General features: G+C 44.0%; 1 protein-coding gene and 1 pseudogene across 2 annotated transcripts in view; both read right to left on the bottom strand.

The window, feature by feature from the left end:
- Window positions 1-26,255, bottom strand: part of IL34 (interleukin 34) — a 58,242-nt gene that overhangs the window by 14,605 nt on the left and 17,382 nt on the right. The window lies entirely within an intron of this gene.
- LOC144380227 (dnaJ homolog subfamily C member 7 pseudogene) lies at window positions 14-12,945 on the bottom strand (annotated as a pseudogene).

Below are 26,255 nucleotides of genomic sequence, written 5' to 3'. Positions count from 1 at the left end.
AGGAGGCTTTTAATTAAGTGGAATCAAGCTTCACTGCATTTGTGCAATCTTCTATTGCACCATCTAGTCTCCTAAGCTTGGAATGATCTATACCCCAGTTACAGTAGAACTCAGCATTTGTTTTTATATTGTTGGGGGTCTGTCCCCAGGGCTTCTGTGTATAGTTCATACGCCAGCTTGTAATTTCCTTCTTCTTGCTCTGCTTTAAGTGCTTTGGCATTTCTGCAAGCAAGGGAGGCATTTTTGGGGTCAGGGGCCATCTCAAGAGCCTGTACAAAAAAAAAAAACTGAACTACCTTCTCAATACAGTCTTCCTAATAACGGCAGAGACCTCATACATACAGAGCATGGCCACTGGTGGAATGTCACTGGCTGCAGACCCTGCTTCTGGATAATGACCCAGCATCGCTAAATATTCTGCTTTGGTGATTTTGAAGCAATGGCAGGCAGGGCAAACTCTAGGGCACAGTCCATGCAGAAAACTACTTTCCGAAAATCCTGCTTCTCAAAATCTGTTCCTGTTCTCTTCTCACGTTCATATATATCCTGTTGTGCCTGAGCATTTTTGTGATCCAGTTCTAGGGCTCTCTGGAAACGGTGACGTGCCGCCATGGCATTCCCTAGAGATAGGGGGCATTTGCCTTCCCATGGATGTCCCCAGGACAAAACTGTCATTCAACCTCACTGCTATGCATCTCCAAGAGCTTCCTGGCACCTTCTGAGCATCATCAAACTGGCTGCTCAATTCTAACTTCAGCTAGCATTTTTAGGACACAGATCTAGTTCTTCTGTATAATAGTTATAAGCTTCACTGTAATCTTTCTTGGCATAGTTTGCATTACCTTTTTCCTTGAAAGACTTTACTTCCCTCTTCACTGGGGAGCAGTTCTGGCTCTGTCACCGCCATTACCACATGGTGCTCTGTGGCAACCGCCATCTTACCACGGAGACTACTACTTCCTTCCTTTTTACTGTGAAATAATATTCCATTGTGCGGATACACCACATTTTCCCTAGCCATTCATCAGTTGATGGACATTAGGGTTGTTTTCACCGGGGCGGGGGGGGGTGGCGCTAATACAAATGATATTGCTATGAACGCTCCTATACAAGTCTTTGTGTGGACATAGGTTTTGTTCCTTGGGTATATTCCCAGGAATGGGGTTGCCGGGTCATGTGGTTAATCTAACTTTCTGAGGAACCAAGCTGTTTTCCAAAGCAGCTACACCATTTTATATTTATATATCCCATCCACAGTGAATGAGTGTTCTGATTTCTCCACATTCTTGTCAATGTTTGTTATTATCTTTTTATTATTATTATTATTATTATTATACCCATCAGTGGGTGTGAAATGGTATCTCATGTGGTTTTTACTTGCATTTTCCTGATGACTAGAGATACTGAGCATCTTTTCATGTGCTTACTGGCCATTTGTATATCTTCTTTGGAGAAATGTCTATTCAAGTCCTTTACCCATCTTCTAATTAGTTTTTTTTTTTTAAGATTTTATTTTTTTAAGATTTTATTTGACAGAGAGAGACACAGCGAGAGAGGGAACACAAGTAGGGGGAGTGGGAGAGGGAGAAGCAGGATTCCTGCAGAGCAGGGAGCTCAATGCGGGGCTCGATCCCAGGACCCTGAGATCATGACCTGAGCTGAAGGCAGATGCTTAATGACTGAGCCACCCAGGCACCCCAGGATTTTCTTTCTTTTTAAAGATATTTATTTATTTGACAGAGAAAGAGAGAGCAAAAGAGGGAACATAAGCAGGGGGAATGGGGGAGGGAGAAGCAGGCTTCCCGTCGAGCAGGGAGCCCGATGGAGGGCTCAATCCCAGGACCCTGGGATCATGACCTGAGCCAAAGGCAGATGCTTAATGACTGAGCCACCCAGGCGCCCTAAGATTTTATTTTTAAGTAATCTCCACACCCAACGTGGGGCTTCAACTCACAACCCTGAGACCAAGAGTCCCATGCTCCACTAACTGAGCCAGCCAGGAACCCCCATCTTTTTTTTTTTTTTTTTTTAGTTTTAACAGTTCTATTTTTCTTTAAAGTATTTTATTTATTTACTTGAGAGAGAGAGAGAGCACAGAGGGAGAGGGAGAAGTAGACCCCCACTGAGCAAGAAGCCTGATGCGAAGCTCAATTCCAGGACCCTGGGATCACAACCCAAGCCAAAGGCAGACACTTAAACTTAGCCACCCAGGCACCCCAAGTTGTAACAGTTCTTAATACATTCTGGGTACGAGACTCTTATTAGATGTATGATTTGTAGAAAAAACACAGTCTCTTCAACAAATTGTGTTGGGAAAATTGGACAGCCTCATGCAGAAGAATGAAACTGGACCATTTCCTTACACCATACACAAAAATGGACTCAAAATGGATCAAAGACCTAAATGTGACACAGGAATCCATCAAAATCCTTAAGGATAACATAGGCAGCAACCTCTTCAACCTCGGCTGCAGCAACTTCTTGCTAGACACGTCTCCAAAGGCAAGGGAAACAAAAGCAAAAATTAACTATTGGGACTTCATCAAGATAAAAAGCTTTTGCACAGCAAAGGAAATAGTCAACAAAACCAAAAGACAATTGACACAATAGGAGAAGATATTTGCAAATGACATATATCAGATAAAGGGCTAGTATCCAAAATCTATGAAGAACTTATTAAACACAACACTCAAAGAATAAATAATCAAGAAATGGGCAGAAGACATGAACAGACATTTATGCAAAGAAGACATCCAAATGGCCAACAGACACATGAAAAAGTGCTCAACATCACTTGGCATCGGGGAAATACAAATTAAAACCACAAAGAGATACCACCTCACACCAGTCAGAATGGCTAAAATTAACAAGTCAAGAAACAGCAGATGTTGGCGAGGATGCAGAGAAAGGGGAACCCTCCTACACTGTTGGTGGGAATGCAAGCTGGTGCAGCCACTCTGGAAAACAGTATGGAGGTTCCTCAAAAAGTTGAAAATAGAGCTACCCTATGACCCAGCCATTGCACTACTGGGTATTTACCCCAAAGATACAAATGTAGTGATCCAAAGGGGCACGTGCACCCCAATGTTTACAGCAGCAATGTCCACAATAGCCAAACTATGGAAAGAGCCAAGATGTCCATCGACAGAGGAATGTGTGTGTACACACACACACACACACACACACACACAGAGGAATATTACGCAGCCATCAAAAAACGAAATCTTGCCATTTGCAATGCATGGATGGAACTAGAGAGTATTATGCTAAGTGAAATAAGTCAATCAGAGAAAGACAATTATCCTATGATCTCATTGATATGCAGAATTTAAGGAACAAGGCAGAGGATCGTAAGGGAAGAGAGGAAAAAATGAAACAAGACAAATCAGAGAGGGAGACAAATCCATAAAAGACTCTTAATCTTAAGAAACAAACTGAGGGTTGCTGGAGTGGTGGGGGATGGGAGGGATGGGGTAGCTAGGTGATGGACATTGGGGAGGATAGGTGTTGTGGTGAGCGCTGGGTATTGTCTAAGACTGATGAATCACAGACCTGTGTTCCTGAAACAAACAGTACATTATATGTTAATAATAAAAAATAAATTTTAAAAAAGATAAATGATTTGTAAGTATTTTCTCCCATTTTGTGGGGTGTTTTTTCACCTTTTTGATAGGATCCCAGGATGCACAAAAGTTTTTAAATCTGATGAAGTCCAATTTATCTTTTTTTTTCTTTTTTGGTGTCCTAAGAAACTGCTGCCTAATCCGAGATCACAAAGATTTACATGTGTTTTATTCTAAGGGTTTTATGGTTTTAGCTCTTCTATTTAAATCTGTGATGCATATGGAGTTAATTTTTGTATATGGTGTGAGGTAAGAGCCCAACTTCATTCTTTTGTGTGGGGCTATCCAATTGTCCCAGCACCATTTTTTGAAAAGACTGTCTTTCCTCCATTGGATGGCATTGGCACCCTCACCAAAACTCAGTTGACCACAGACGCATAGACAGATGTGGATTTACTTCTGGAATCTCAATCGTATTCCATTGATCTGTATGTTTACCTCTATGCCAGTAACCCACTACCTTAATTTCCGTAGATCTGTGGTAAGTTTTGAACTCTTAAGACTTTTTAATCTATGAAAGTTTACTTTCCCTTTTTGTTATTGTTGAAGAAACTGGGTCACTTGTCCTATAGACCTACCACATTGTGCATTTGGTTGATTGCACCCTTGGAATGCCATTCAGCATATTTATCACTGCGTTTCTTAATATTCAGATCAAAAAGCTTCACTGGGTTTGGGTAGGGTTTCCACAGGGGGTCCCGCCTTACAGCAGGAGACACAAAATGTCTTCTCATCCCCCTTTAGTAAGCTAATGTCATGTTCTTTATCCATGATTCATCTATTATACAGTTCTCCATCAGCCTTTTATCTTTCATCAAACATTGATGATTCTAGCCCTCCAGTATTCCATTAGTCAATCCAGGTGGTGACTTTCTGCTTCTACCTTTCCTTCTACGTTTATTACTGTGATCCTCCTAGAAAGGAGAACGTTCCCTCCTCATCTGTTTTTTTACCTCAAAGTTTGTTCTGTAGAGAAAAAGCAGGATAACAGTTTGCTTCTTTCCCTTGACTTATGTGCCACTTTCCAGAATGAGTTCTTCCCTAGAATCCTCCAAAGGTAATGAATGATTCTTCAGTATCATTTTGAATTCATTCATCTTTTAACTTACATATTTCAATCCATTAAAGTTACTTTTAAGGCAGGTTTATTGAAGTAAAATTGATATACACTGAAGTTCACCCTCTTTAAGTGTACAGTGTGATGAGTTTTAACGAATATACACAAACATATTATTCTAAGATCTGGAACATTTCTATCACCCCCAAAAACTTATCCTGTATCCCTTTGCTGCCAATCCCTTTCCCCATCCTATACCTCTGACGAACATTTATCTAATTACTGTTCCTAATAAGGTTTTCCCCCCAAAACATTATATAAACAGAATCATAAAGTATGTTGCCATTTCTGTCCCGTCTTCTTTCATTTAGCAAACGCGTTGGGGATTCACCATGTTGCTGAGTGTATCGGTGGTCTTTTCCTTTTATTACTGAGTAGCATTCCATTATACCACAATTCGTTTATCCATCTATCAAATGACATTTACGTTGCTTCCAGGGTTTTGCAAGTATGACTAAATCCACATACATTTGCATAGAGATGGTCTTTCTGTGGAAATATATTATTTTCCTTAGGGAAATACCTAGGAGTGAGTCACTGGGCCGTATGATAGCTGGAGATTTAACAATAAGATATTGCAAAACAGTTTGTTATTCTTCTTGGTGCCCAAATTATTTCATCATTAGGATAGTGGGAGCTCTTTCCAGTAGGGTCCTGTCCTACTAACATGATTCCAGTAGTCTTCAATAGCTTCCTTGCTTTCAAGCATGAGTGGAGGTTCCAGGCTCATCTTGGACATTTTCTGCCTCAGACTAGAAATCAGCTACTTTTCCACAGAGCTCTTTTAGTGGGGAATGATACCAAAAAACCAGAGCCTGAGCACTACAGGGTGCTTATTACTACCTGGTTGTCAGTGTCCATAGGCTCTTCAGGTGGACAGACCTAGGAAATTAATCTTTTGAGAGAGAGAGAGACCCAGCGAGCATACATGCAAGTGAGGGGGAGGGGCAGAGGGAGAGAGAGAATCTTCAACAGGCTCCACGCTCAGACAGAGCCCAGTGTGGGACTTGCTCTCATGACCCTGAGATCATGACCTGAGCTGAAATCAAGAGTTGGACACTTAACCGAGACACCCAGGTGCCCCAGAAATTAGTATTTTTAAATAGAAAAATAAATCATTAATTTGTAGATAAATCATTAGAATTATAAGTTTTTTTTTTTTAACTTCTTTGGATTATTTGCATCTCTTTTGTCTTGTGCTGAAAATCTTTTTCTTAATGACACTTAAGATGATTATTTGTTTTGTCCTTCTATATAGATAGTAGTTTCAAAATGGTAACAGTGCTATAACTTAACAAGTCCATGCAGTTTAAGATTTCTTTGTGGTTCTTTCTATATTTAGTTATCTCATTGGAAATAGACAGTAAAAAAAAAAAAAAAAAAAAAAAAAACCATACATTTCCATCTGTTTGTTATTTTTAGGGATTTTTAAAAATTTTAATTATATAAAATATGTAATTCCAAAGTAAAAACCATAAAAATATGTTCAGAAAGTTCTAGCTTCCACTATCTTTCCCCCCCATCATTTCCCTCTCCCTGAAGATAAACATTTTATATTTTTTGGCTTATCCTTGAATTGTTTATATTTCAAAATAGAAGAAGGGGTGCCTGGGCGGCTCATTTGGTTAAGTGTCTGACTCTTGATTTCAACTCAGGTAATGATCTCAGGGTCCTGGGATCTAGCCCCGGTCAGGCTCCACACTCAGCCAGAGTTTGCTTGGGATTCTCTCTTTCCCTCTCCCTTTGCCCCTCCCCCCAGTTGTGCCCTCTCTAAAATAAGTAAATAAAATCTTTTTAACAAAATAGAAAAGCAAGTTTCTCATAGTTTGTATCGTTTTCCTACAAAAGGTAGCATATTATTTTTAAAGCATATTGTTTTTTATTTAATTTTTTTTTTAAAGATTTTATTTGAGAGAGAGAGGGCACGAGCTGGGGGAGGGACAGAGGGAGGGGTACAGGGAGAAGCAGACTCCCCACTGAGCAGGGAGCCCAATGCGGGGCTTAATCTCAGGACCCCGAGATTACGACCTGAGCCAAAGGCAGACGCTTAACCGACTCAGCCAATCCAGGCACCCCTAAAAACTTATTTTAAAATAACACACAGATAGGGGCACCTGGCTGGCTCAGTCAGTAGAGCATAGGACTCTTGATCTCGGGGTTGTGAGTTTGAGCCCCATGTTGGGTGTAGAGAATACTTAAAAATAATAATATAAAAATATTTAAAATAAAACACAGATAGGAATAACATAAAACAAATGTACTGTTTAATGAATTATTTTAAGACAATCGTGCCTTGGAACTCACACCAAATCAAGAAATAGAAAAGTTGGCCAGGCCCTCTAGAAGTCCCTCCACGAGACCCAATCACAGCTCCCCACTAAGAGTAACCATAATCCTATGACAGCATTCACCTTCCTGGTTTCTTTACGGCTTTATCCAGCACACTATCAAGTGTGAATCCCTAAACACTATAGTTTTTAAGCTTTGTCCTTTTTTCAAATTTCATATATCTTTTGGGGTGCCTGGGTGGCTCAGTCGGTTAAGCGTCTGCCTTCGGCTCAGGCTGTGATCCCAGGGTCCTGGGATCTAGCCCCACATTGGGCTCTCTGCTCAGCGAGGAGCCTGCTTCTCCCTCTCCCTCTGCCTGCCGCTCTGCCTACTTGTGCTCTCTGTCAAATAAGTAAAATCTTTTTAAAATTTTTTCGTGTATCTTTTAAGTCTGTTTTCATCTATGGGATTTCCCTTCCATCCCATTCTTTCCCTTACAATTCATCTGTTGAAGAACCCAGGATATTTGCTCTGTAGAGTGTCTCCAGTCCAGACTTCATCGACTGCACATTCATGGTACAATTCAATATGTTCCTTTGTCCTCTGTTTCTGCACACTGGCAGTTGGGTCAGACTCAAGCTCAAACCCTTTGTTACCAGTATAAGTGGAACTGGGTTATTTCAACAGGGGGTTTGTAAGGTCTGATAATCATTCTTTTCTAATGTTGATGGCCCCTGACACTTCATGCCTAGACCCATTAGTTCATTGAGGGTTGCTAAGTGTGATATTCTCACTTACTTTGGTATCTGATCAAGGCTTTTCCCACGAGGCAGGAGCAGATCGGCAATTCTGCCAAGATGTCTGATATGAATGAAACATTGTGCTATTTTCCCACATCTGACCTCTCTATGAAATCAGAAAGGCTCCAGACCTGCGTGATCTGTTTTCAAGTGCCTGTTTCCCAGACACAACTGGACGGGATCCAGACATGCACTGCCTTGATGCTTGTGATCCAAAGTCACCTGGCAGATCTTATCAAGTAAGACCCACTCCTGGGTCCACAGACCAAAAGCTTGGAGCAAGCAGTACACTCCTGGCAGGTGCTGCATGGACGTAACGATTAGTAGCAGCATCTGGGAGGCCTGGCACCCATGCCAGATCCCTCGGGCACCTTCCAAGCTGGCATACTGTCTTAGGTGAAACGGAACATGAACACTTGCCCAGATCTACAGCTGACCGAAGCGCTGAGACAGGAAGATGTGTTCCTTAGCCTCTCCTTGGAGTCGGGTGCCTAGCACAACACTACTGGGGCCATATTTACATAGATTGAGACCTATTTCTCTATAGTCACTCACCTTTTTACTCAAATTAACTTGTAAAGAAAATGTGATAACACTTACATTAGGAGAAAAACAGCTGTCACTTGCCAGAATGAAAAGGTGACATCAAGGAAAGCAAAACAAATGTAGTTAAATTCTAGTGAGAAAGCTTTGCCTGTTGAAGGCTCTGAGCTACGGATCTGCTCTCTTTTTTTGGAAAAGGGAGACTAGCAAGGGTTAGAGAACTGTAAGGAACAAACTAAGGGATGTTGGAGGGGAGGGGATTGGGGAGGATGGGGCAACTGGGGGATGGGTATTAAGGAGGGCATGTGATGTAATGAGGATTGGGTGTTACATGCCACTGATGAATCATGAAATTCTACCCCTGAAACTAATAATACACCATATGGTAACTAACTTGAATTTAAATAAAATCTTTTAAAAAAAAAAAAGAAAGAAAGAAAAAAAGAAAATATTTTAGCATAGACTGAGTCTTTTCCCCAGAGCAGTAGTTCTCAACCAGGAGATGGATTCTGTCCCCCAGGTGACATTTGGCAATGCTGAGAGGTATTTTTTTTGTTGTCACACCTGGGGGTGGGGGTGCTAGTGCAACTATCTAGTGCATGCAGGCCAGAGACGCTGTCAACACCCCCAGTGCGCAGGGCAGCCCCTCCCAACAAAGAATTTTCCAGCCCCACAGGTCAATAGTGCTGAGGCTGAGAAACCCTTCCTAGATAAGTCAGAAGGGTTGAAAAAGAACAGAAAAGTAACTTCCTCCTTCTGGGACCCAACGTTATTTAACGAGAGAGCCAAGTACCCCGCAACACCAGCTAACGTTAACCAGGGCTGCAACCCCTCACTTAGAGGAAGCTGGGAATGGTGAGACAGATGGACGCCGGGGAAGCACCAGCCACTGGTGCGAGAAGAATGCGGTCATCAGAAGGCTCACTCCAGAGGTGTCCACACACCCAGCGGCAGTACTGGGTGCCGTTCTTAGAGTCACCGCTGTACGAAGCATCCACTCTGTGCATCCACCATGCTGGGAACTAGTAAGCGGTGATCCCGGGAAAAGGCACACAGGGCGGTGGGGGAGGTGAGAGGGAAATAAAGGAGTACAAAACAGCATCATAGGAAAGTGTGTGCAGCCAAAGGGAAGATGAGGAACCACCAACCAGGGGACCACAGTGAGTGGGGGTCAGGGAGGCAGGAAAGGTTTCCCACGGAAGGTGATGATGCCAATTCTTAACCCTCCCAAGAAGCTCCCTCTGGTTGGAAGCAGGGCTAATTCAAAAGCAATGCATGGCTTCCAGCAGAGCACAAGGATCCACTTTTAACATTCATTTGTAGTAGGGACAAAGATCCATAAATACACCCTAAAATAATTTTAAAGAAAAAGGCAAGCTGTATGCCTAGAATATCCACTGTACTGCTATTTACATTTGAAGAAAGAAAACTGGAAACAACCTAATGCCAAACTACAGGAAAGCAGTTAGCATAATCCGAGAACTAATTGCTATTTACTGAGCACAGACCACGTGCCAACAGGTGTAGCAAAATGATTATACCTTTCTCTCCTGTGGCAACTCTGCAAATTAACCCTCCCATTTACTGAGAAAGCCAGACTCAGAGAAAACAGAAGCGAGTCTTTTCAACCAATACTGCAGAAATTATCGGACATCCTTAGACCAAAAAAAAAAAAAAAAAAAAAATTAAGCATAACCCTTACTGCACACCATGCATAAAAATAACCTGAAATGGATCATAGGCTTAATTCTAAGAGAAAAACCTAGGAAAAAAATCTTTGTGGCTTTGAGGTGGTCAAAATTTTCTTAAATATGAAACTGGAAGCACAAACCATGAAGAATGGGGGTAAGGGAGGAGCAACAGGATCAAGTTAGAATTATGTTATCAGAGCATTCATTTTTGTGCTTATCTAGTTATAGCAGGTGATGCGGATCTCCCATTTAAATAAGTGTGGCTAGGTTTCTCAAATGTGAATGACTCTAAGGAAAAAATGTCCAAGTAAGATAAAGACTCTGAAGCTAGAAACACCCGAGTTCAAATTCTGGCTCCACCTTGCAGTCGGAGAGGTGAGGATTCTCTTCTTGCCTCAGGCTCCTCATCTGTAAAATAGGCTTGATATGAACTTCCAACCTCCAAGGGTTATGTGAGGATTTACCAAGTTTCTATATATGGAAAGCTCAGAACATGAGCTGGTGTAGCGTTCCGAGTAGCTCAGTATTTATCACTATTATTATTATTCACTATTATAAAAAGCAGTAAAAATGAGTTTTGGAAAACTTATGCCTCCTCTTTTATTTTTGAATGATTTCCTTTATTGCAGTTGCTTTTGCACCATCAATAGAGATCTGTGAGGAAAACACTTACTTGATTGTGCAAGAAGAAAGAAACCCAGTGTGGAACTCGTCACATGGGACCCCTGAACGCTCTAAGCAGCCCCTCCTTTAAGAAAGCTGCTGCTGTCCCTCTGAAGGACTCTGACCTCCGACCAACCTCTGACCTCCGACAAGCAAGGAGACTCAAGAGTGGAAGAACAGAGTGTGGAGGCTCCACACAAGTGCTGTTCTTTGGAAGACAGGGAGAGTGGACAAAGGGACCCCAGCAGACCTGTGTCTGAAAACGTCCTTGCAGCAACAGGATAAAAAGGAAAACCAATCAAAGCAAAAAGGAGTGAGGTAGAAGTCAGTGGCTGCAGGGTCTTTGGCCTGACAGCACTGTGGATGGAGCCCTCTGCAGAGGGTTATCCTCTCTATGCAAAGAAAACAACTAGCTGAGTTCACGAGGACACAGAGTAGCTGGAACTCTCACACGTCGCCCTTGGGAGCGTACCCCAGTACAATCATTCTGGAAGCCTGGCAATTCTAATGAAGTTAAACATATACCTGCCCTGTGACGTAGCAATCCCACTCCTCATATTCAACCTAGAGAAATCAAAACATACGTCCACAAGAAAACGAACAAGAATATGCATTGCCGCTACATTCCTAGTCTGAGTCACACAGAGTTCCAAAAACTGCAGACCATCCAAACGTCCATCCATGGAAGAATACATGTAAAAACTGTGGTCTAATCACGCAACGGAACACTACTCAGCAAGAAAAAAGGAACCATCTACTGGTCCATGCAAAAACATGGCCGAATCTTAAAAACATTGTAAATCAGAGAGGCCAGACACAAAAGAGCACAGGCTATAGAATTCCATTTATGTGAACACAAGAACAGGCAAGAAAATTGATCTATGGTGACAGAAATCAGAACAGTGGTTGTCTGGGGTGGGCGGTGGTGCTAGGAATTCACTGGAAAGGGGCATGATGGAAATGTTCCAGTTCCTGATTGGGGCGGTGGTCGCAGGGGTATATACACGACTGTCAAAAAACATCTATGTTGGGGGCGCCTGGGTGGCTCAGTCATTAAGCGTCTGCCTTCGGCTCAGGTCATGATCCCGGGGTCCTGGGATCAAGCCCCACATCAGGCTCCCTGCTCAGTGGGAAGCCTGCTTCTCCCTCTCCCCCTGCTTGTGTTCCCTCTCTCACTGTGTCTCTGTCAAATAAATAAATAAAATAATCCATGTTGAATAGTGTCCCCTCCAAAATTCATATCCACCTGGAAACTCAGAATGTGACCTTACTTGGAAAGAGGTCCAAGTAACTTTGCAGATGTAATTAGTTAAGTTAGAGTAAGGTCACACCAGATTAGGATAGATCCTAATCCAAACACTTGTGTTCTTATAAGAAAAGTGGCAGGATACCAGGCGATGATAAAGACAGAGATTGAAATGATACGTCTGCAAGCCAAGGAACGCCAGGAACTGCATGCAACCCCCAGAAGCCAGGAAGAAGCAATGGAAGGTCCTCTCCTAGGGCCTTCAAAGAGATTGTGGCCCTGCTGACACGACACCTTGATTTTGGATTTCTAGGCTCCAGACCTGTGACAGAACACATTTCTGTTCCTCTAAGCCACCAGGTTTGTGGTATTTTGCTTGGAGCCCTAGGAAACTAAAATACCATCAGGTGGAACATTTAAGGCCTGAGCATTTTAAGTAAATTATACTCCAATTTAAAACATCTTATTAAATAGCTAATTAGAAACAGCAAGCTAGTGTTTTGAAGGCTCCAACCTGGTTCCTGCTTCACTAAATGAGACAGAACACCTAAAGGAGAGCCAGCCCAATGCTGTTTGATGGGAGAACCCGAATACTCCCTTTACACTCATCCACCGTGCGAAGTTGCCCCTCTGCCCACAGCAAAAATGTCCCCTACACCCTCTCAAAAACCGATACTATACGTGTGAATGGGCAGCAATACCCAAGAGAGCCACCGTGCAGACGCTGCGTTCAAAAGCAAACCAGCCCACTCTCAAGGGAGCTCTAAGCCTTGGAATTAAAGATTGCAGAAAAACCTGGTCAGGGGCCAAGAGCATTGGGCCAGCTCTTTTCCCTTAGCTCACAAATTATCTGAAATGTCAACCTTAAGGAATCTTTCATTCCTCCGTCTTCTGTAGCCCAGACACTGACAAAAGATTTTTTTTTCCTATTTCGCTTCATCTTAGAAGCCCCTGACCTTGAGAACCTGCTGTTCACTTGTCTAAGCACACCTTGCAGATATCTGCATGAGGACTGAGGTCAGTGAAGGTCAGGAAGGTCATTGAATGCAGGGACCACCTGGTTCCATCCCCACTGGATGCTTTAATACCCACTCAGGCTCCCTCACATTTCCTGCAAGGAGTTCGCCATGTATTAAACTCGCTGACTCCTCATAACGAGGCTAGAAGTAGGAACTGTTCTCATCCTCACTTTCCGATAAGGAAACTGAGGACTAGAAGGGTGAAGTAACTTGTCTGAGATCACACAAGTAGTAAACCCAAGAGCAAGGACTTAAGCCCAGATAAACTGACCCAGAAGCTACTGTCTTAACCACTGGGCCGCATTGCCAAGTGAATGCCTCTTCTATGGATTGGGCACTGCATCCCTCCAGTGACCAAGAACCCAAAGGTTTTTGTTACAGACCCAGACTCTTTTAACTTTTTCCCCCTTCCTGAGAAAAATTAGGGCACCAAGTCCCAAGTTCATATTTATAATAGCCCAGCAGCTCTAAAAGCCTATTGCAACATCCTCTTAAAGTGTTACATAAACAAAACTGAGTATAATAAAAATTGCTTAGCTACATTTTGGGGGGGCGGGTTTGATATATTTTGTTTTGAAATTAATCAAAACAACGAAGCTAACCTGAAAAAGGCTAAGATCAGAATCATGCAGTTTTTCCTAAATTGGTGGAAAACCCCCGTTTCTTTCTTTCTTTCTTTCCTTCTCTTTCTTTCTTTCGTAAGCTCTATGCCTGGTGTGGGGCTTGAACTCATGACCCCAAGATCAACAGCAGCATGCCCTACCAACTGAGCCAGCAGGTACCCTGACCCTAGTTTCTATGGCCCATTACACCAGGGAAGAGTCTGGAGCTGGGTTTCCTGGAAGAGAATCAAACTAATGGTTCCTTACTTCAGGAAAGGCCAATTCAGCCCACACGTACTGACTCATGTCCGCAGACCCTCTCCAGCGGAGTTTACAATGGCAAGTGGCTCTGTCAACAAAGCTTCTAAAGCAGGGCCGCACAGAATATTAAAAGATCACAGGGAATTTATTCCAGGAATGCAAGGATGGTTTAATACTAGGAAACTTCTGAACACGACATAATAATAGATCCTACGAGATCCATAAATGTAATAAACACTTGACGAAATTCAACCCCATTTTCTGGTAAAAAAAAAAAAAATCCTCATTAAAGTAGGATGTGATGGATAATTCCTTAACATGATAAAACATATAAAACTCAGATAAAAGCCAGCATTTCACTTAACTGGAAGACCCCAGAAGCATTCCCACTAAAGTCAGGGCACATGAACAGGTACCAACCATTGTTACACAGAAGGTACTAGTCAATGCAGTTAAATAACCTAAAGAAATTAGAGATGTAAGAATTGGATAGGAGGTAAAATCATTTCCATTTATATATGGTATAAATTCCATCCAAGAGAACTAAGAAACTACTACAAACAATAGACAGAAAAGACTCCACAAAAACGATAAAATGTCTAGGAATAAACTTACCAAAAATATGCAAGCTATTTACTAAAAAATGAAAAAATACTGAAGGACACAAAAAATTTTATGGAAAGACATAACATGTTCTTGGATAGAAAGATTCAACATATTATATATATCCGTTCTATAAGGTAATGTGCAAATTTAAAGCAATCTCAATACATTTCACAAAAGAAGATATTTAAATGGCCAACACATATATTTTTAAAAGTGCTCAAACTCATTGGTCATTAGAGAAGTGAAAATTAAAACCACAATTACCACAACACACACTGGAAAGAATAAAATTTAAAAGACCAATAAAACTAGGTTTTACAAGGATGTAGAGTAACTGGAATTCTCAGACACCACAGGAAAGAGGGTAAATTGTTACACATCTATTTGAAAAACAGTTTGGCAATATTTTCTGAAGTTGAACACATGCATATCCCATGGCCCAGACATTCCTCTTGTAAGTAAATATCCAACAGAAATGTGTATATATGGACACCAAAAGCCCCGTGTTACACCAAAAGCTGTTCATGGCAGCCTTATTCATGATAGTCAAAAGCTGGAAACAGGGGCACCTGGGTGGCTCAGTTGGTTAAGTGGCTGACTCTTGATTTCAGCTCAGGTCATGATCTCAGGGACCTGGGATGGGTCCTGGGATGGAGCCCTGCGTTGGGCTCTGTGTTCAGCAGGGAGTCGGCTTGGGATTCTCTCTCTCCCTCTGCCCCTTCCCCTACTCACACACATGCATGCTCTCTCTCTCTCTAATAAATAAATTCTAAAAAAACAAACAAACCTGGAAACAATTTAAATGTCCATCAAGCGGAGAACAGATAAATCTCACAGATAAACTGTTATAATGTTGAGCAAAGAAGCCATATACAAAAGAGTACATGTATACAGTTTTTTTTTAAGCAACAAAACCAATTTATGACATAAGAAATGAGGATGATGATTACTTTTCAGAAGAGGCTGGAATCTAGGGGGGGCTTCTGCACACTGGTTATGCTCTAGTTATAGATCTGGGTAAGAGTTTACTATGTGTTTACTTTGTGATAACTCATCATGCTGTGTACTTACAGTTTATTCACTTTCCTGTATGCCTGTTATACTTCAGTTTTTACTAAAGCAATTCCAATAAAAACACCAACACATGTGTGTAATTAGATGTTAGATTTTAAACTTCAAATAGAAAAACAAATATGCAAAAACAGCCCGAAAGAGAACTAAAAATAAGGGGAGCAGCCCTTCCATATACTAAAATATATTTTTAAATATTATAAACCTTAGCAAGCAAAACACTGAGAACATGAATGAACATGAATCAACAGACACCAATGGAGAAGACCAGCAAATTCTGAAAGAGACTCACATACCATGAGAAAACAGCTTATGATAAAGTAGCTTCTCATTTTAGCAGGGAAAAGATAGGCAATGGGGAGGGGGGGTAATTTGGATTTATACCGCACAGCATGCATCAGGATAAATTCCAAATGGATCAACATTTGAATGTTAAAATAATAGAACAAAATAAAGGACATGTCCTGTTATCTTGAAGTGGGGAAGACTTTTCCACCCGTAAGTCAACATTCAGAAGCCATAAAAGACTGATAAATTTGACTGCATGAAAATAAAAATTCATGGGGCGCCTGGGTGGCTTAGTCGTTAAGCATCTGCTCAAGTCATGATCCCAGGATCCTGGGATCGAGCCCCACATCGGGCTCCCTGCTCAGCGGGAAGCCTGCTTCTCCCTCTCCCACTCCCCCTGTTGTGTTCCCTCTCTCACTGTGTCTCTCTGTCAAATAAATAAATAAAATCTTTAAAAAAAAAAAACAGAAAAATTCATGCATACAAAACAAATAGACAAACCATCCACAAAATAAAAGAAATGCTAAACTGGACACAACTTATAGCAAAGGCAAAAGGCTAATCTCCCTAATAGATAATCACCTCCTAGAAATATAAAAAAGGCAACAATCCAATTTTAAAAATAAGCAAAGACTGAACAAAGAAAAAAAAAGAGACAAACCAGACTCTTAACTATAGAGAACTGGTGGTTACCAGAGGGGAGGAGGTGGGGGGCGGGGCGGAGAAACAGGTGAAGAGGATTAATGCACTTAACTGATGAGCACTGAGTAATGTATAGAACTGCTGAATCACTATATTGTACACCTGAGACTAATATAAGACTACAGTGGTAACTATACTGGAATTAAATCTTTTAAAACAAATGAAAAAGTTACTGTAATCATTTCACAATATATGTAAGTCAAACCATTATGCTATACACCTTAAATTTATACAATCGTGTGTCAATTATGTCTCAAAACAAAAAATAATTTAATTTTAAAAACAAAAGAATATGAGTAAGTCAACTATAGAAAAAGAAATAAAAACGGTCCTTAAACATATCATGAGTTTAAAACTTTTCTTAACAGGTGCCTGGGTGGCTCAGTAGGTTGAGCGTCTGACTTCGGCTCAGGTCATGATCTCAGGGTCCTGGGACTGAGACCCCAGTCAGGCTCTGCACTCAGCAGGGAGTCTGCTTCTCTCTGCCCCTATCCCTGCTCATTCTCTCTCTCTCTCTCTCTCTCTCTCAAATAAATAAAAAAAATACAATCTTTTTTTAAAAAAACCTTTTCATAATAAATTTAAATTAAGACTCCATTGAGTCACTTTCTCACCTATCAGATTGGTAAAAATCCATGATGTGACAATTTAATGTGTTGGCGAAGATGTGGGAAAACAGTAACTTCTCATCCGAAGCTGGTGGAGGTGCACATGGGTACTAACCTTATGAAGGGCAAGTTGGCAATAGCTCCTGAAATTACAAATGCAGATGCCTAGAATCCCATTTCTGGGAATCTATCCTGCATATATAATATGCACCGGCAAAGTACATGTACAAGCAGCGTCTATGACAGCAGAATGGATACAATCTAAGAGTCACCACACAATAGAACAGCAAGATATATTCAGTGAAACAAGCAAGGCACAGAAGTGTGTATTTTATTTCGTAAATTGTGCTCAGCAGAGGTAGCAAAGCATTTTATATATATAAAACAGTTTCTTCATGCAAATACAAGCATATACAAGTATATATATAAATAAACTGTTCAGATATAAATATATGCACTTGTATATGCTTGTATTTGCATGAAGAAACTCTGTATTAGAGTAATTCACACAGGGGTGCCTGGGTGGTTCAGTTGTTAAGCGTCTGCCTTCGGCTCAGGTCATGTTCCCAGGGTCCTGGCATCGAGCCCCGCATCGGGCGAGCCCCTGCTCGGCGGGAAGCCTGCTTCTCCCTCTCCCACTCCCCCTGCTTGTGTTCCCTCTCTTGCTAGGTCTCTGTCAAATAAATAAATCTTAAAAAAAAAAAAAAGGAACCTCCCAGAAATAGTGCATCCTTTAAAAAAGATGCTTGTTAATAAATAGATACATCTGTAATTTGATGGACTTTTTGTCGGGGTGATAAAGTTAATTGGAAAAATGTGCACACAGCAAGTCCAGAGATTTTGGGAGTCATGAGGGCAGCCATATATCAGGAGATTCCTTAGCTCTCCCAAGGATCAGCCTTAATTAGATTAGACCCAATAAAATAAAAACAGTTGCCTGGAAGAGGAGGGTACTGGGTGGTTATGGTACACGTTATGGGTACTGGGTACTTATGGAAAAGAAAAACTTTCACTATAGTCCTTTTTAACAAGATGTTTAAACTATATGAATGTATTATCTAATCAAAACAGTGAACAGTACAAGAGAAGAGGGTCTTGATCAGGACCCCCAAGATCTACCCCAGCACCTGTTCCAAGAGCCTCTGTCATTTATAATCAGGTAATGTTAAATATTTACGAGGAGTTTTATTACCCTGTAACAGCTCACCAACTTTCCCAGAAACGTGAATATTCCAAGACACAGTGTGAAAGGAAGTTCTTGAGCAACTCATTTCACCTACCTTAAACTTTCCTTCAAGTCTTCTCTTTAAGACAGCAAAGATAAGGCGGAAACAACATCACAAAATCGCTGTGAAGTGCGGGCGTGTGAACGTTTCGGGAAAGCGGCGCTGAACAAGGTCTGCGTAGAAGAGCTACTCCGCAGCCAAGCCTCAGCCCTTCTCAAAGGTCAGTGTGCTTCAGCAGCACCGGGAGACGTGGTGAAAACACATGCTCCCGGGCCCCACCCTCAGAGATGAGATTCACTAGGTCCAGGGCCCACGAACTTGTATCTCTAATGAGCTTCTACTCCAAGGTGATAGTTTAAGGACACATTTGAGTAATCTGGTCCAGAGCAAGGCATCTCGACCTGTGATGTGTGTATAAATCAGCTGGGAATCTTGTTAAAATACAGATTTGGATTCGGAGAGCTCTGGAATGGGGCCCGGGACTCTCCATTTCTAAACAAGCTCCCAGCTGTTGCAGGTGGTACTGGTCTGTGGACCACACTGAGTACCAAGGTTCATGGAATAGCCAACTCCATTCACTTTACGGAGAGAGAACTGTGTCTGGGAAAAGGTAAAGGATTTGCCCCAGGTTCCCTGAAGGGTCAGGGCAGAGACCAGATGAGGCCCAGTCCATGGTGGCCACCCCTCTTCAGGAGTGCCTCCCTGAGCCATCCCCAGACCTACCCTACAAAGCTGCATGAACCAACAGTGATGCCGACCCTTTAGGAGATGGCGTAGAAATTTCCTAAAACAGGGGGCACCTGGGTGGCTCAGTCGGTGAGGCATCTGACTCTTGATTTCGGCGTGGGTCCTGATCTCAGGGTCATGGGATCGAGCCCTGCATCAAGCCCCATTTCAGGCTCCATGCTCAGCAGGGAGTCTGCTTGAGATTCTCTCCCCCTGCCCCTCCCCCCTCTAAAAGAAATAAATCTTAAAAAAAAAAATTATTAAAGCATAGAAAGTCCTCCACTCTTCTGAGAAATAAGCCATATATCTGAGAGCTTACTTTAGCTCAATCATCAGTCTGTTCTTTTTTTAAATGCACTTTTAGCAAAATTATTTCTTTAGCTTTAGCACCTTCCCCTCCAGTGACTCACACCTTTGACAGGCCCTGCTGCAGGAACCTGAGGAAGACACTGAGCATTTCTCCGCATGTGTGGTCTGATTCTGGGGAGACAGGGGCGGGGAGAAGCAAATCCCTGGGAAAGCTAAGGAATCTCCTGATATATGACTCCCGAATGACCTCAAAACCTATAGACTTGTGCTGGTTGCATTTTTCCAACTCACTTTATCACCCTGAAAAAAAGTCCATCAAATTATAGATTTACTTGGATTAACAAGCATCTTCTTTTCAGGACCATTGTCTCTGAGCTGCCAATCTCTCTCGCTTTAGAGTGAATCATGCTGAAACCGAGGGAAAGGGCTAGAATTCAGGCCACCAAGGTCTCTGGACTAATGAAGGCAGAGGGAGCCTTACCTGAGACGGAGCCTGATCTGGGAGCACAGCTGCTGGTAAACCACAGCTGCTGCCCTGGCCTCTGTACCACATTCACCAGTAGGCCCCACCCTACCCTGGTGCCTCACGGCTCTGAATGGTTTGTGGGAGGGCTCTGCCATGAACTTGTGTGACTGAGTAAATCACGCATTTCTAGAGACTTTCAGAGCTGCAAGGAACAACCCTGAGGGGTCCCCTGGTCCTCTGATCCCAGAACCCCAATTTCTAAACCAAAAAATACATGACCCCTAATGGCCTGAGGTTGGCTTCCCCAGAAGCAGAGCCTGTGACAGGGTTTCAGTGTCACATGAGTTGTTGAGGGCGTGCTCTCAGGAGGAACCCGTGAGGAAGTAATGGGAGCAGGATAGGGAAGGGCAGCCTCGGAGGCTCTGAAGCGTTCTTAAATGGCACCACAGAGTCCTCCCGACTGAGGCAAGGAGGCTGGGCCCTGGTTTAGTCAGTGGTCCCCCTGCCTGGGGGAGGGGTGTAACCTCCCAAACATCTCTGGCAAGGCGGCTTGCAGGAGGACACTGGTCTGCTGTTGTTGCAGCCTTCCCACCCCACGGCTGCTGGGAAATTTGTACAACAGTGGGTGAAGGGGATCTGGTGGATGCCAACCCTTGCCTCCTGTTCTGAGAGCGCCTCAGATGTGTTTCTAAACAAGAGGCCCCCAAAATCACGAGAGAGAGAAGATAAGGGAAGAATACAAGCATTTTTTTTTTTCATTTCCAGAAGAATCTTGGAATCTGCGCTTAGAATAAATCCTAACTGCTCCCCTGACTTCCGGGCAGGCTACAAGGTGACCCCTCCCCCAGCTCCACCCACTGTCCTCGGCACTGACTGTCCAGCCACACGTCAGCCTGACTCCTCCCTAAGGACTTTGCCTGTTACCTCTGCCTAAATGTTCCACCCCAGATTTTTTGCCCAGCTGGCTCCTTCTTGTCAACTCAAATGTCACCTGCATAGAAAGGCCTTCTCTGACCATCCCAGGTCATTCCCTGCCCCATACCTTCATGGCATTTCTGCATAGCACTGGCCACTCTGACATTATCTTAACTGTGTTCACTTGTGCGTTATCTGTCTTTTCTTGAAGAGGAGCCTTGTTCTGGTCTCACCACTATGTCCCCAGAGCACATAGCTTTGCACATAGGAGACCATAACATCTGACGAATAACATCTGAATGAATGAATTGGACATTTGGGCAGGATGCTGAAATGCCAACAGAAAAGTAGGTCAGCTGAACACTCCGCACCCCAAGAAGTAGAAGGAAAACCAGGCAAGATGGGGAAGGAGAGAATACACCAAGAATTTTCTTGGCTACCCGATTCCTTTCTCCTTCCCCAGCTCCCTCTCTCAGCTTCTTCCTCTCAATTTGGAGCCAGAGTTAACATCAACCCTGTGGAGATCCTTCTCCTTTCAGACCTCTCAAAATGACCAGGGGCATCTGGGTTCCAATTCTAGTTCTAGCTCTGAGCCCCCCTTTCCCACGGGTACCCAAGTGGGCACAAGGATCGCACCAGTCAGCAATGGAGGCACACGGCTCAAACATACACCACTGCAAACGTAAGCCAGCGCAGGGTATATTCCCGTCCCCTTGCAAGGCCCCATTCCCTCCCCTGGCCCCCTCTGTGGCTCCTCAAGCTCCAGGACAGTCTCCGCTGCAGCTGCAATGGCTCTGGTCACCTAGGAGATCATGCAGCATTTTCCATGTGCCAGACACCGCACCAGCTGCTTGAGGCACACGTGCTCACCCATCTGCAGGACACTGAGTTATCGTGAGTGCCCCACATCTCGCAGTATCATTATCTCTGTTTTACAAATGAGGAGACGAGAGATTCAGCCACTGGCCGAAGAACACACAGCTAGTGAGTAGGGGCATCTGGATTTAAATCTGGGGCTTGGATGCATTAGTCTCATTTAAGTGGTTTGTCGCCATGAGCTCACTGAATACAGCAGCCCAGAAAAGAAAGATCATGACCTTCATTTCACAGAGAACTGCCCACAAGCCCCCTGACCACAGGCCACTGCCCACTACACCAGGGGACCCCCTCATGAGGTGCGCAGACTGGCCAAAACCCACAGCCGGCTACCACCATCTTGGTTTGGCAGCAGATATAGAGCCTGGGGCTCCAGGAAGCTCAAGGGTAGCACGCCATGCCTAGGGCAAGTCTCTGGTGTCTTCCCAGGCAAGACCGAGGAAGAACAGAGGCCGCCTCACCCACACATACTGTGGGGTGAGGCAGCCTCTTTCACCCCCAGTTAGCTGGAGGCTCCCCTGGGGTGGCTCCCCTGGGGCTGCTCCCCTGGGCAAGCCAAGACTGCTGTGTCTGGCAGCGCTCTCTCTCCCCAACCTTGCCAACTGCCCCCTCCCTCCCACTATGGGGATGACTGCCCAAAGCTGGGTCTCACTGGGGGACAAGAGCTAGGATCCCCACTTCTAATCTCTTAGTCTCATGCAATACCAGGAATGAAGAGTTGATTTAATATTTGAAAACCAATCACTGTAAATTCCCCGTTAGCAAGCTAAAAAAGAAAGACCAGATGATCATCTTCAGTAAATGGCAGATTTTGGCCCCTTTGACACAATCCAACATCCACTCCCAGTAGAAATTCTCAGCAAATTACAAATGAATAGAAGGCAATTTCCTCGACCTGAAAAAGGGCATTTATGAGAAACTTCCAGCTAAATGGTGAAAACTCAATGTTTTCCCCCTAAAATTGGGAACAAGATGACCAAGAAACAAATTCAGCGAGGTCTCAGGAGAAAAGATCAACATACAAAAACCAACTATTTCTATTTACTAACACCAAAAGCTAGAAACAACCTAAATATACACCAGCGGGTGAATGGATAAAAAAAAATGATAGACCAATACAACGGAAAGAATGAACTATTGATACACACAATATGGGTGAAGTTCAAAATAGTTACACTGAGTGAAAGGAACCAGACATCCCCCAAAGAAAGATTACTACTGTGTAATTCCATTTATTCAAAATTCTAGAAAATCCAAACTAATCCATAGGGACAGAAAGCAAACTAGTGGCTGTGTAGGGAGGGTGGGTAGGAAGAGAGGAATTTCAAAGGGTGAAAAGAAACTCCTGGCAGTGATTGATATAGTCATTGTCTGGGTTCTGGTATAAATATTCAAAATTAGCAAATCATGCACTTTTGTGTAGTTTACTGCACATTAATTTTACCTCAATATGCTTTCTTTTTTTTTTTTTTTAGATTTTATTTATTTATTTGACAGAGAGAGACATAGCAAGAGAGGGAACACAAGCAGGGGGAGTGGGAGAGGGAGAAGCAGGCTTCCCGCCGAGCAGGGAGCCCGATGCGGGCAGGGAGCCCGATCCCAGGACGCTGGGATCATGACCTGAGCTGAAGGCAGACGCTTAACGACTGAGCCACCCAGGCGCCCCCTCAATATGCTTTCTTTACATTGCACATAAATTGAGGTTCCTACAACAGGCAAACTCATGGAGACAGAAAGTAGAACGGTGATTGCCAGGGGCTGGGGAAATCGGGGAAGGGAGAGTTACTGTTTAATGGGTGTAGAGATTCTGTTTGGGATGATGAAAAAGTTCTAGAAATAGATAGTGGTGATGGTTATACAACATTGTGAATGCACTCAATGTTACTGAGTCATATCCTTTTTAAAAATGCTTACATTGGTCATTTTTATGTTGTGTGTATTTTCCCACAATTTAAAAAAAAAACACCTCAAAAATATTGCATGTAAGTAGACATGTATTTGAGGGGAAAGACGAGGGCTCTCTGCTATTCTCAACCTATTAAGGGGTGTCTGTCCTCAGAGAGTTTTCAAACAGCCCTCCTCCCATAGGACAGCCAGCCTTCCCCTCTTACAGAACAAGACCTTCATGATGCTTTGCTCCATGGACCCAGGATCGCCAGAGGATGGTCAGGCCACCAACTCTGCAACAAGCCTCCCTCCATGATGTCTGACTGGCCTCAATCCCTTTGGACTTGCTGTTCCTTGAGCAGAATGCCCTTCCCTCTTCACATGCCAGGCCTCCCACCTTCTCCCTCCTCCACGCCTACATCTCCACCCAGATTCTCACATGCCACCCTTGACCCACAAAAGGCTGCCAGCCTTCTGCTTGTTCCAGATGTCCCCCCTCTCCAAGGGGGCTGTCCCTGTGCCCCCAGACCCCTGGTGCCCCTTGTCTTTTGGCCTGATCACAGTGTCCTGTGCATCTGGTCTGTCTCATCTCTGAGCTGGGAGCTCCTTCAAGTCTGGAACTTTGTCTAACTCCTTCTGTCTCCAACATTCAGATTCCAGTTTAGACCCTGCACAGCCCATCAACTGCCAGGATGTGGGCTGAACCAGTCCCTTTTTTTTACCAATTCAGGAATGTCCCTAGTGGAGAACAATGTGGGAAAATGGAATTCTTGGTGAACAGAGCAGCTTTGTGTCTAAGTTTTTGGCTCATGGAGGACGAACTCTGGGGACTTGGGCAGACCCATGCAGAGTGCCAGGAAACTTAGCCTTGGCTTCTCCTTACTGACTCCCTTCCTGGGTTGGGACCCAGAGCGCAAATCATTTCCTTTCTCTAGACCTCACTTTCCTCATCTGAAAATGGAGCTTGGGGAACTGGTTCTCAAGCTGGGTGTGGGAGGAGGAGTGGTAGAGGGGACATGGGAGTGTTTGCAGAGGTCCCCACATGGGGAGCATCTTGGTCACTCAAGGCCCATTTTCCTGCAGAGCTTTGCCCTCAGACTTGTTGAGTTTGGGTTCGAGACTCGCTCTTTCAAGGGTGCCGGTGAGGGTGTCCCTGCGCCTCACAGGCCCGGGCGCACAGGTGACCCATTCCGGCTCATGGTCAGATTTGTTTTGTTACACCTTCCACAAGCAATATGGATCTGTGCTTGTAACAACCAGTGCACCTGTGATTAAACAATCATTCACTGTAGCTTCACATCTCTCCCCCCTGCTGGAACACAAGCCCCCCTGAATTCCTAGCCATGCGTATCATGAGGAGACACAGGGAGGTGTGCAGCCAAGGGCTGGGGTATCTTTTCTGCTATCCTGCATCACTGTCACAGCTAAGGAAGAATGAGACATGCAGCCCCTGTCCCTGAGTCACTTGGAAAGGGAAGGTGTGGGGCCAGGGGAGAGTTGCCAGCCCCCTCACCAGACCACATCCCTTCCTCCCTACTCACACGTGCCCAGTCTGACTCAGGACTGGCCCCACTCATGTCCATACTTCCTTGTCTAAGAACAGGAAACTTTTTAAGTAGGTCATGAAGTCTCCACAGCAGGGTTAAATTTTGTTCTACATGCAGCATTTGTAAGGGAGCCTCTCCCGTGTGCCCAGGGCTTCGCACACAAAGAGGAAAAGCTTCGAGCCCCAGCCTGGAGCAGCTGACACTGAGGGGGAGGCCTGGTCACATAGCAGGCTGGGGGCGGGGGGAGGAGGTGCCTCAGCAAGCAGGACAGAAAGGACAGGAGACAGGCTTCTTGGAGCAGGAACCTGAAGGGGCCTTCACCACCCTTCTAACAAATGAGGACAAACAGCTCCATGTACCTCATGAGAGGACCCAGCCTAGACAAGGAGGATTGTTCCAGAACTTGCAGAAATATTCATGATCAGAGTCCCGGGCCCAGAGGCTGGCGGTCAGGCCTGTCTGTCCTCAGCAGAGAGGTACAGGGAGTGAGCAACCTTGGGTTCTATCAGCCCCCGCAGCTTCCTTCCTCCTCACCCAATCCCCCAGACTCTCCCAGTGGGTCTCAAAGCCAAACACAAACGGAAGGAACTCCAACTGAAATCCTCTTCCCTCCCTTCCCCGTCACAGTTCTCCTTCTGGACCTCACGTGCTTTCTTCCAGAGACATCTCCTAGGTACACTCTCCACAACCTCTGCTTTCTCCTCCCATTCCAGAGTGTTGACATAAACAAGCATCTCTCTCTCCCTCTTCCTTTTTAATCCAACCGTAGTACACCGCAGCGCTTCAAGTGTGTGGAAGAATGGCCCCCAAAGTCCCCGGCTACCCGGAACTTCAGAATGTGACCTTATTTGGAAATGGGGTCTTTACAGATGTAATCAGTTAAGATGAGGTCATGCTGGATGAAGGGGGGCCCTAAATCCAACAGTGGAAGTCCTTCTAAGAGAAGAGAGACGCACACAGGAAAGCCAGATGAAGACTGAGACAGAACCATAGTGATGCAGCTACAAGCCAAAAAATGCCAAGGATTTCGGGAACCACCAGAATCTAGGAAGAAGCCAGGAAGGACCCCCATTTCCAAGCATTCAGAGGGAGCATGGCCCTTGATCTCATACTTCCAGCCTCCCACCTGTGAGATAAAACATGTCTGTTGTTTTAAGCCACCCACTGCAGCCCTAGGAAATGCAAAGAAACCTGT

The sequence above is a fragment of the Halichoerus grypus genome, chromosome 15 (genome assembly GCF_964656455.1).
Source record: "Halichoerus grypus chromosome 15, mHalGry1.hap1.1, whole genome shotgun sequence".
Taxonomy (NCBI): Eukaryota; Metazoa; Chordata; class Mammalia; order Carnivora; family Phocidae; genus Halichoerus; species Halichoerus grypus.
This window is presented reverse-complemented; position numbering and strand designations above follow the sequence as displayed.